This window comes from Rhinoderma darwinii, chromosome 6 (genome assembly GCF_050947455.1).
Source record: "Rhinoderma darwinii isolate aRhiDar2 chromosome 6, aRhiDar2.hap1, whole genome shotgun sequence".
Lineage (NCBI taxonomy): Eukaryota > Metazoa > Chordata > Amphibia > Anura > Rhinodermatidae > Rhinoderma > Rhinoderma darwinii.
The window spans coordinates 43,446,600-43,459,822 of NC_134692.1; positions in this window are offsets into that span (position 1 = coordinate 43,446,600).

Here is a 13,223-nt window from a genome sequence, read left to right on the forward strand (position 1 = left end):
CAGCTTAGATGTATCACCTATGCAGTGGATAGGTGATAAATGTTAGATTGGTGGGGGGTCGGACTACTAGGTCCTCCACCAATTATTAGAACGGGCCACCAATGAATACCAATAAACTTTTATTTATTGTATTCCCTACTCTTCATTCATTGACCGTTTTAGATAGAACAATTGTTCCTTACTGAATTCTCTTTATTCTCTATATGTTTTATTTCTTATATGACCTTGTATTACCCCTGCTGGGATTATATATTTAATCATCTATAACATTATTGATGAGAAAAAAGTCCTCCTGGTTAGAGTGAGAGGAGACAAGAATGTAGGAGAGCGTCTCTGACAGCAGTGACTACGTGTACACATAATACATATACACAAGTTCACACTAAGCACTGAGAAAACAGACCTTGCCTGTAATGTCTGGATTCCTTGTGACCTCAGAGCACCTTGCTCATTACTGGACTTGTTGGAACAAGGCCCCTTACTCAAACCTACATAACTACCCCCAACCTCTAATGAATTCCAGACGAACACAGGGAGAAAGAAGGGGTGGGGGATCAAACACCTCTCCCCCAAGGCGATGAGCAGTGGGTCCTGCAGGGTGACATCCATAGACATCTTGACAGGCATGTTGATTGGGCAAGTGACAAAGTCATGTACTGAGACTGCACATAGTTCTACCAAATCATGGAAACTAAAGCCCCAAAAGCTCTAAAGAAAAGCACAAAGCTTCATTGTGATGCAAACAAGTACTAAGATAATATGAGACAACTGTGATTAAATGATATAATAAGAGCCTCAGGAGAGTTTGTAAAAACACATTAGGTAAATCATAAACTCTTTTATTCTGAGATTTTGCACACCATTAATGGAATAGCAGTCATCTCCATACAATGAAGAGAACCATTTATTGGGCTTAATTACAGTTTAGGGTAAACCTATATGAATAATTTAGGGAGGACTGCTTAAAGAGGCTCTGTCACTTTATTAGACAAGTGGGCGTCAACAGCAGAGATTCTCCGGAGGTGGAGCTACCTCACAGCCTCTGACTCTGTCCTATCAGCATGAAGCTGCTTCACGCAGTATGAGAGACTGAGACTGGAGGGAAGGGGGATCACTTCAAACAGCCATATCTCAAGCTGAGGACCCCTTAGAACAGCGGTTCTGGTGGCATATGAGAGAGGAGATTCTAATCTTTCATAGGTCACAATGATCTCAGTTGGAGACACAAGCGGAGATATCGCCAGTTGAATACACAGTCGGGAATAGAAGCTGTATACTATAAGATCACACTGTGTTGCTGGGCTGGGCAGGGAAGAGGAGAAGCTGTATGCTGATTGGACAGCGTCATACAGAAAACATTACACTGCCCAGAGTGAAAAGAAAGTCACCTCCTATTTGGCTATTCGAGCCAAATTGGCATATTTAGGAAAATGCTCATAACTTTTAAAATAATAAACGTTTTTTTTAAACAAATGACACTGTAGTTATCAGCAACAAACCACCTATTAGATTAGTTAGGAAATTAATAAACTGGTGACAGGGCCTCTTTAACCCCTTCAGGACGCAGCCTGTTTTGACCTTGTGGCACAGCCGATTTTTTCAAATCTGATGTGTCACTTTATGTGGTAATAACTCCGGAATGCTTTTACCTATCCAAGCGATTCTGAGATTGTTTTCTCGTGACATATTGTACTTTATGATAGTGTAAAAATTTGGTCGATAAATTCAATATTTATTTGTGAAAAACACCAAAATTTTGAGAAAATTTGCAAAAATTTGGATTTTTCTAAATTTAAATGTATCTGCTTGTAAAACAGATAGTTATACCACACAAAATAGTCACTAGTTACCATTTCCCATATGTGTACTTTATATTTGTATTGTTTTTTGAACATCCTTTTATTTTTCTAGGACGTTACAAGGCTTAGAACTTTAGCAGCAATTTCTCACATTTTCAAGTAAATTTCAAAAGGCTATTTTTACAGGGGCCAGTTCAGTTCTGAAGTGGTTTTGAGGGCCTTATATATTAGAATCGCCCAATAAATCACCCCATTTTAAAAACTGCACCCCTCAAAGTATTCAAAATAGCATTCAGAAAGTATTTTAACCCTTTAGGCGTTTCACAGGAAATAAAGCAAAGTAGAGGGGAAATTTACAAATTTCTCTTTTTTTTGCCGAAATTCATTTCGTAATAAAAAAAATTGTGTAACACAGAAGGTTTTACCAGAGAAATGCAACTCAATATTTATTGTCCAGGTGCTGCAGTTTTTAGGAATATCCCACATGTGGCCCTAGTGCCCTAATGGACCGAAACACCGGCCTCAGAAGCAAAGGAGCACCTAGTCGATTTTGGGGTCTGCTTATTTTTAGATTATATTTTAGGCACCATGTCGAGTTTGAAGGGATCTTGTGGTGCCAAAACAGTGGAAACTCTCCAAAAGTGACCCCATTTTGGAAACTAGACCCCTCAAGGAATTTATCTAGGGGTATAGTTAGCACTTTGACCCCACAGGTATTTTGCTATATTTATTGGAGTTAGTCTGTGAAAATGAAAATCTACTTTTTTTCTGAAATAACATAGAAATTTTTAATATTTACAAGGAATAAAGAAGAAAAAGCACCCCAACATTTGTAAAGCATCTTCTCCCGATTACGGAAATACCCCATATGTGGTAATAAACTGCTGTTTGGACCCACGGCAGCGCTCAGAAGGGAGGGAGCGCCATTTGGATTTTGGAGCGCAGATTTTGCTGGATTGGTTTTTAGTGCCATGTTGCGATTGCAATGCCTTGGAGGGAACAAAACAGTGGAAACCCCCCAAAAGTGACCCCATTTGGGAAACTACACCCCTCAAGGAATTTTTCTAGGGGTATAGTGAGCATTTATACCACACAGTTTATAATGCGCTATAAATGCGCTATAAATGACAATTTTACGTTATTCTGCGGGTCCATGCGATTACGGCGATACCATATGTATATAGTTTTTTTATGTTTTGTAGCGTTTGCACAATAAAATCACTTTTTTATAAAATAATTTATTTTCTGTGTCACCATATTCTGAGAGCCGTAACTTTTTTATTTTTCAGTCAAAAAAGCGGTGTAAGGGCTTGTTTTTTGCGGGACGGGTTGTAGTTTTTATTGGTACTATTTTCGGGTACATGCGACTTTTTGATCACTTTTTATTCTATATTTTGGGAGGGGTGGTGACCAAAAAATAGTGATTCTGGCATTGTTTTTACTTTGTTTTTTTTTGCGGCGTTCACTGTGCGGTAAAAATAACATTCTAGTTCTATAGATTGGGTCGTTACGAACGCCGTGATACCAAATATGTGTACTGTTTTTTAACGGTTTCATTTTTTCCCTATAATAAGAGACTTATTATACGAAAAAATAATCTTTTATTTTTACACTTTTGTAAAACATTTTTATTAACTTTTTTTTAACTTTTTTCTTTACTTTTGAAACTTTCTTTTTTTACCTGCAGCTCTGATCGCTGCTAGAATAGATTACACTACCTAGGTAGTGTAACGTATTCCAACTGTCAGTGTGACGTCACAGTCACTCTGACAGTTAGTCTACGAGGACCAGCAGAGGCTGATCCTCATAGGCTGACATACATGGCAGACCCGGGGGCCGTTGTCTGGCCCCCGGGTGCCATCACAAGCATCAGCAGCCCCCACAATTGCATGGGGGCTGCTGATGTGCTACAAACCCCCTACATGCGGAGATCGCAATCGAGCCCCGCATGTAACGGGTTAATTGCCAAAATCAGCGGCAGTAAGCCGCTGATCGGCAACAGTGGAGTGTCAGCTGTCAGGGACAGCTGAACTCCTGGTTCCCGATGCAGACTGTCGCCGACACTGTCACAGACACTGTCATCGACTATGTGCATCGCGAACGGCAGTGACGTCCAGGAGGCTGATCCTGATAGGCTTCCGTACATGGCAGACACGGAGGCTATTACTTGGCCTCCGATCGCCATGCTAGCCATCTGCAAACCTCACGATTTCATTGTGAGGTCTGCCGATGAGCTAGAAACCCCTGAATGCGGTGATTGCAATCGATCACCGCAATCAAGGGGTTAATTGCCGAAATCAGCGGAAATAAGCCGCTGATCGACATACAGTGGAGTGTCAGCTGTCAGGGACAGCTGGCCTCCCGGTTCCCGGTGCACACTGTCTCCGACAGTGTGCATCGGGAACCACGCAGTAACTGTACGTCCCTGTGCCATAAGACACTGGCAACATGGACGTACTGTTGCGTCCTGGTGCGCCTGGGGGTTAAATAGCACTTTCCTACTGTCATTTTTTTTATGAAGATCAGTCACTTTAGACATGGCAGCAGAATTTCATATTGCTTTCTACAGGCTAATGTACTGTATATGGCTGTCAATAGACTCAGATTGTTATAAAACAACCTGAATCTGCACCCTTTAAATTTTAAATTGTCTGCAGACCTGTATTTGAAGAAATATTGTTCTTTTTTCCTCCCCGTGTCCCAAGAGCCATGACTTTTTTTTCATGAACATAACTGTATGAGGGTTTTTTTGCAGGACAATTTAATGTACTATATAATGTGCTGAGAAACGTTTAAAAATTATCTTATGGAGTGGATCTTATTATTTTATGGATCTCAGAATATGACATTTTTACCGCTGAATGAACGCTGTAAAAACTAAGCTAAGAAAACAATGGAGGAATTGTTGTTTTTTTTTCCATCCCACAAAATATTTTTTTAAGTTTCTCAGCACATTATATGGTACATTAAAAGGTGCCATTAAAAATCGCAACCAAAAAAAAACCTCATACGATTATTTCAAAATAAAAATAAAAACTATGGCTCTTGGAATTCATCGAGGAAAAAACAGAAAGGAAAAATGGCTGCGATGGGAAAGGGTTATACTTCCTATTACATTTTCTTTTGTCCCACTAGGGGACTTGAAGATTTGAGTGCTAAATTGCTTGTATAATACACTGAAACACTTATGTATTGCAGTATATTGTAAATTTTGAGACCTGCTGTTAAACCCTGCCAAACCTGGCAGACCTGGGAGCCTTTATTAGGCTCCTGGCTGCCATGACTACCCATAGACAACCCGTGTCCCCGTGGCGATTGGGTGACAGAGAGTGTGTCCACGGCATCTGAGAGCAGGGTGTCAGCCGTTATATACAGCTGACACCCGCTGTGTATGGTGCGTGCTCAGCTCCTGAACTCGCTCCACACTCCTCCCTCTCGACTATGACATACATGTACATCAAATGTCAGGAAGAGGGTAAATAAGGGCCCATGCATATGGTCATCTGTGTTCTAGGGATCCATAATACAGAGCACATATACTGCTACTGGGCCGTACTGTACCTGTGTGTCATACAAACTTATTTCAAAGCATTGAAATACTTGTTGAAAAAAAAGTGTCATGAACCATCGCATGTCGTATTATGGAGCATTGCTTCCAGGTAAAAACAGATGCCATTTTAGCCTATAGGTGACGGATGCTTACTAATAGGCGCCAATTGACTATAATCGGGATCAGTTTACGGATACGTAATGAAAAGCATTTTTTTTTTTACAGAATACCACAAGATGGAATACCGTACTCTACTATGCTGTTCCATACTACATTTTTTGAGGTATTCTAAAGTATACTGGACAGACAAAGAAAAATAGCACACTCTTTTGCCCTCCGCCTTACCAATGGACCTGTCTAGTGTGTACTTCAGGAGCTTTATCAATGCACACACTAAACGTAGGGGGAAAACGCAGTGTGGATGGACTCAGAGGGGTTTTCCAAAAATAAGATGGTCACAGGGTGTTCTGCTGCTGGGACCCCAAGCGATCAGCTCTAAGGGGCCGTTCACATGTGTCCGGCGTCCGCTGCAGTTTAGCTCCGGTGTGTTGAAGAAAAGCTGGAGGAAAACTGATGCTAGAACGGATCCCATATCTTTCTATGGGATCTGTTCTGGCACAGGGGACATTAGTTGTGGTGTGGTGGCATACGGCGCCGGACCTACCTGGGAGCCGGATCCAAAACCGTTACCTGCAGCATTTCTGGGTCCGGCTCCTAGGAAGGTCCGGCGCCGTATCCTATCTTAGTACATTGTAGCCTTATGAAAGCCGGGTGCTGCCGCATGCACCTTCTGGCAGCACCCGCGGGAAGTTGGATGTGAGCTGGGAGCAGAATCCCCGGTCATAGCATTGCCGGGGAGCCCATGACTACCTCCCAACGGTCCCGGTATGTCCCGATGTCAACAGTTGAACTAATACTGAAGCAGGGAACCATCAGGTCCCTGCATCAGAATTAGTTCACAGTGGAGGAGCAGAAGGAGCTCCTCCGCTCACCGAGGATTCCCCGGGCACAGCACTACTTTAAGGTCTGTGCTCAGGGAAGCCCTTGACATCACTGTCCATATATGAACAGTGACGTCAGTGGCTACTGATTGAGCGGAATCCCCATTGCCGATGATCTGGCCGGGGATTCCACTCCTAGAATGAACACTCCGCTCCATATATGAACATTGAAGTCAGGGACTCCTGGAGGGAATCCCCGGCCACAGCATCGTCAATGCTGTGGCCAGGGATTCCTCTGCTAGAGGGAGCTTCGGTGGCGCTATCTACAGCACAGGGGAAGGGGGGTGCTATAAACAGTGAGAGTGGCGCTATATACAGGGGGACACTGTGTGGCGCCATCTACAGTGGGTTCTGTGTGGCGCTATCTACAGGGGGAAGTGTGACAAATCTACAGAGGGTACTGTGTCATTATATACATAGGGCACTATTTCATTATCTACACATGAAATTCATCTGTTTTTAAAAATGTGTCAAAATCTGAAAACACGGACAAAACAGATGAAAAACGGCTGTCAAAAACTGACCTAGACGGCCGTTTTTAATGGCCGACACCTGAACCCTGTTTTGTGAATATAATATATTACTGTAACTAGATATAATTGTTTTCGTTCCGTTAAATTGTAAATTTACTGCCTGGATAGAACGATTTAAAATGAATTTTAATAAAGAATTGTTAAAATGGGCTCACATAGCCAAATTACAACAGGCTCAGCAGGGTGGTCAGCAGCAGAGACAGGTCTATTGCAGTGATAGGTAAAGTTCACCCCTAGACCAGCCTCTCCTATTATTTTATAATTGCTGAACCCAGCCTGCTGAATGATTCGCGCTACTCTGCGCTAATCCGCGCTAATCCGCGCTAATCCAACGCGTTTCTGCACCCACTGGTATTTGTGGGGCATCATCAGGGATTAATTATGTTGTTTCTGCCGGCTCGCACAGTTCTGTGCTTAGTACACCTCCCGGCCCGTGCACGATTAAGATAGTAACATCGCACACGAGCCGGAGAGGTGCCGGTCTTTTAACATGCTCCAGCCCTCCCCCTCTGCTGACGTGCCCGCGGCTCACCGCCAATCCCGATACAACACGTCACTCATGACGTGTCAGGACTGCGGCGCGCCCCCCTCCTTCGGCAGCCAATCAGAAGAGGTTAGGACGCACTGCGTCCCTGGTAACCTTAGAGATCCGAAAAGCGGATATATCAACAACTTAGGGATATAATATTATGTATTGGACACAGATCAAAGTAAAAGCATCACTGTCACTGAGCAAGAGTCGATCAATCAGTTATGACCGGAGTTATCAAGTATTCACATCTCAAATAGTAAGGACGCGCATAAGTCCAGTCGTCATGGAAACATTGTAAACTTCCTTCAACATACATTAACCCAATGTATGGCTGCCATAGAGCAGTCTATATCGCTAGGGGGTCCTTTATTATTATTTATACCAGATAGACTGCAGTTGATAAATTAATCTGACAGGCATTTCTAATGTGAAGAGTAGGGTCACCCTTCAAGTGTGATTCAAATCCTTTATTTTATGATGTCATTAGGGCCACTTGAAGGGTGACCCTACTCTTCACATTAGAAATGTCTGTCAGATTAATTTATCAACTGCAGTCTATCTGGTATAAATAATAATAAAGGACCCCCTAGCGATATAGACTGCTCTATGGCAGCCATACATTGGGTTAATGTATGTTGAAGGAAGTTTACAATGTTTCCATGACGACTGGACTTATGCGCGTCCTTACTATTTGAGATGTGAATACTTGATAACTCCGGTCATAACTGATTGATCGACTCTTGCTCAGTGACAGTGATGCTTTTACTTTGATCTGTGTCCAATACATAATATTATATCCCTAAGTTGTTGATATATCCGCTTTTCGGATCTCTAAGGTTACCAGGGACGCAGTGCGTCCTAACCTCTTCTGATTGGCTGCCGAAGGAGGGGGGCGCGCCGCAGTCCTGACACGTCATGAGTGACGTGTTGTATCGGGATTGGCGGTGAGCCGCGGGCACGTCAGCAGAGGGGAGGGCTGGAGCATGTTAAAAGACCGGCACCTCTCCGGCTCGTGTGCGATGTTACTATCTTAATCGTGCACGGGCCGGGAGGTGTACTAAGCACAGAACTGTGCGAGCCGGCAGAAACAACATAATTAATCCCTGATGATGCCCCACAAATACCAGTGGGTGCAGAAACGCGTTGGATTAGCGCGGATTAGCGCAGAGTAGCGCGAATCATTCAGCAGGCTGGGTTCAGCAATTATAAAATAATAGGAGAGGCTGGTCTAGGGGTGAACTTTACCTATCACTGCAATAGACCTGTCTCTGCTGCTGACAACCCTGCTGAGCCTGTTGTAATTTGGCTATGTGAGCCCATTTTAACAATTCTTTATTAAAATTCATTTTAAATCGTTCTGTTTTGTGAATAGAAACAACAGCAATCCATGTGGTATGGGTAGGAGATGCAAGGTGGTATTGGGTAGCTGTAAAGGCACCAAAAACTAGCTACTCCCTGAAGTTAGGGCTAGTGTTTGGCGTCTTTGCGGGCTCACAAGGCTGTGTCGAAGATCTGATCTGAGTGGACAGCAGCTGCCTTCTGGGCTCTCTCTCTTGGCGCCGGCCTTGGCACTGCACTGAATATGACACACGTGTCATTACAATGTGTGTGTCAGTCTTCAGTGTAGCGCTGAGGCCGTAGCAGAGAAGGAGAGCCCTGACATGGTACACAAGTATCTAATCTATCATGTATCCAATCTATCAAAAGCTATGCACTACTCTGATACAATTTTCATATTTTCAGACCCTAGACTACCTTTTTGGTGGACCATTGTGGTAAAAACTGATGTTAAAAACGGATGGTAAAAACCGATGACAACTAACGACAACTGATGGTTTCGTAGTAAAAATCGTGAAAAAGCCTGATAATCACTTGAGAGACAAAAAAACTGATGCTGATACAACTGATATATGTGAACGCACCCTAATTCAGCAGCATGGATGAATTGAAGCATTACATCAATAGGCCGTTGGTTAAATACATGGACATGATGGGTCTTCAAGAAAGAGACGCTCTTTGTAGTCGCTGTCCACTTCGGCTAATAGATGAGGGTTCTGCGTAGAAACCAAAGTCAGACAACTCCTTTAAATAGTATATTCACCTTTGAACACAATTTTCTTTATAGAGTTAATCTGCATAAAAAGTTGAATTACTCTGTAAACACATTGCAGTACTGTTGTACTGAATCTGACTTATCGCCTACTATATCCCTGAGCTGCATTTGCAATTCTGAGGATTGTTATTAGAAATCGTAAGCTTCTTGTTAGACAGCGTAGCTCATCTCCTGTGTCTTATTACTGTAGTAGACCTGACTTAAAGACTATATTTCCCAGAATACAAATAGCCAGAGTTAACATCATTTCAGCAGGGAATACTGGGAGATTTCAGCTCTAAAGCCTGTGTAATTGTGAATGCAGCTTTGGACAGTAAGGTTGTAACTAAGGACCAGAACAAGATAAGTAATACAATGTATTTACAAAGTTACTGAACTTTTTATGTAGATTTTATCTATATATAAACCGCAAAGTGCTGCTGAAAGGTGGACATACCCTTTAAAAATAGCCACATAAGATTACATAACAATATCATCAAATTTAAAGCGATGAATGGTTGGTATGAGCGTAACATCAATCATCCCGATGCTGCTTCTGCTTTAATGCTCTATACTTTGAAAGCATGTCTGATATAAATAAGTACATGTGGTTTATAAGAATTAACAAATCATAAATCCCTGGTATTTTTCTTTGTTGTGTTTGTAGTTGGTTAATGATGATAAATGGGGCTTGGATTGTAAGAAAAACAAAGCAGCTCGCAGTGATCAATTCAAAAAGGATTTTTACTTAGCATAACTATTTTGACAGTCAGAGCAAAACTCGATGACATAGCTTGAGAAGTTATTAAACATATTTTTCTGAGATGATAATTAGATTTATTTTTGATGAAAAACTGCAAAATAATACTAATAATTTATGCTATACTTACATGCCATAGAATCAACAGGAACAAATATAACACGTCCCCATTAAATTAGTATCATGGTAAGTGAGTACATTGAATAAATAGGACAATGTTGTTTTTTTAACAATTTGAAAAAAAAATTCTCGTGAGAATCTATTAAGTCTATAATTTATTAGGTTATATAACATCATTATCGGGGGCCTTTTATCAGACCCTTGTTTTGTCTTTACGTCCCCTGAGCTTTCTTTATACATTTGTGTCAACTTTAAGGCCAGTCATGTGCACACAGCCTGTACTACGGACACTGAGTGCTTATGGTTCCATGTGCCACCACCATATGGTTCCTGTGTACGGCATCATACTATGGAGGTATTCTCACCTAGAAGAAATGCTATTAGGGGAGAATACTTCTATAATACAGCAACCAATGGAACATGAGTGACATAATCAGAGACATAGGAAACTCTCATGGATGCCATATTAGGGTTCCTTACAACTCCACAGAGCTGTAATAAAGTAGCGTGCGTATACGGTTTATCCCTGTGCAATAAAGCCTACCGTTGCATTCTTCATAGCAATGACATTGGACTAAGTGTATTACCAAGCAGTGCACAGGGGGCCAAGGTCTGGTTAAAACAGCCGCCCGTTAATGGCCATGCTTAGAATAAGTCTCTTGATATGTCATTATATAAATTAGGAAGATCGGTCTACAAATTCCTATGACATTGGTTTCTTAAATTTTCAACCCAAACCCACAATTCATTAATTTAGCCCTTACAAAAAAAATTTGGAATAAGCTCTCGTCTTGTGTGAAGTCTTTTAATATCACATTCAGTCTTTTCTGAGCTACCTTAGTCTTCAACATGAGCTGCTGAAGTCCATATAGGTTTTCATCCAGCTTTCCATAGACCTTGCTTTTAAATCTGAATTGTTATTCATAGTTAGAACCACCGACCCCCCCATCCCCCAGCTCACTCTCTCCTAATGCCCTGCCTGTATGTGAGACTTTACTGTACTTCTAGCATTTTATTCATGTATCCAGAGGATCAGGTTGAAAAATACTGACCCTGAGAAAGGGTTTTTTAAAGGGTATGTGGAATTGCGAGAGGACAAGTACATACAGAATTTATAGTGTCGAATTTATTTGTACATAAAATCTAAGGTTATGATCAGTGAACAATGCTCATCTGTAACTGCAACCTATGGGGGGTATCCTGAAATAGTTCTTCAAAGAGTGCTACGCTGAGAGCAAAAGTGTTGACCACCTGTTAGTCAAAGATATGTAGTAATGTGCATGTAAAACTACCAAGATCATCGCTCGCAGGATAATTACTTATATGAGGTATGTAAATTGCACCTTCACCCAGGCACTCCTATATTAACTGAACAGCAAATTGGTGAGTAGAGAAATCTTAGTCTGGGCTCTAAGGCATGTTTTACGTCTTTGCGTTAACCTCAAATCTAAAGCCCTTTAAAAAGAATTAGAAAAAAAATGGAAAATGAACAGCTGCGAGTAAAATAGCTCCAAAATACTGTGCTATGATAAATCCTTCTCTTGTACATGGCCACTAACTGTGCGGCTGTCCGCTTTCTATGCACTGTCTATTACTTACTGTTCCAGAACATAATGGGGTAAGTGAAAAAAAAGAAAAAGCTTTTCGCTGCACAACTTCAATCATCACCCACTTGGCAATGTCTAATGGACCCTCATGAAGCAGGACTTGGAATATTAATTTCCTGGCCTGGTAATGAGGGTAGTGTGCTACCCATGGCTGCAGGAAGTCAGTCATTACTGTAGAAGGGTGTTCACATGGCCTTGGATCATGAAGACTGTTGTGAAGAATGAACTGTGACATGAAAAACAGTTTATGACTAATAGGTGAGGCCTAATCTGGTCCCTAAGTGATGCTACACAGAGAATTAAGAATTAAGGACAGGTGGGTAGTAGGCGGACGTTGTACCTACACTAGGACTTTAAAGGGGTATTCCCATCAGAGACATTTATGACATATCCACAGGATATGTCAGATAGATGCAGGTCCCATCTCTGGGACCCGCGCCTATCTCTAGAACGGGGCCCCCTAAAGCCCGTTCTAGCTTTTTGTGCTCACGCTGCCTCTCGGCCACTTACTGATTACATGGTCAGGAGTTACGGAAACAGCTTAACTCGCTGAGCTACGCTGTTTTCGTAACTCACATAGAACTGAATAGTAGTTACGGAAACAGTGAGCTACGTTGCTTCCATAACTGCCATTCACTAATATGGGAGTTACGAAAACAGCGTAGCTCAGCGAGTTACGCCGTTTCTGTAGCTCCCAACCATGTCCCGACCATGTATTCAGGAAGTGGCCGGGAGTCAGTGCGATCATAAAAAGCTAGAACCGGGTTTAGGGGGCCCGTGGGTCCCAGAGGTGGGACCCGCATCTATCTGACATTTATGACATATCCTGTGGATATGTCATAAATGTCCCTTATGGGAAAACCCCTTTAAGACTGGATTGCTGAATTTAAATAACAATACTAAGGTTGCATAAAAAGACAATCATCCACATTTAGGAAAATAAATCATAAAGACATTTTTGTTTTTTTTGCATGCATAGCCCTTTATTCTTTCTTCACACGTCATTATAAGAGCATGAGTACCATAGATAGGGGCGGATTATAATGAGGGCAATCTGGGCAAGTGCCCAGGGCCCAAGGCTGGAAGGGGGCCCAGTTCGCCCCGGTTCTCCCTTACAGGCTGTTAAAATTACAGTTCAGAGAACCGGAGTGAAGCGGGACCTCTCACCCAACCAGTGGCGTAGCTATAGGGGCCGCACTACATCAATAAAAAGTTACTATAGTAACTGT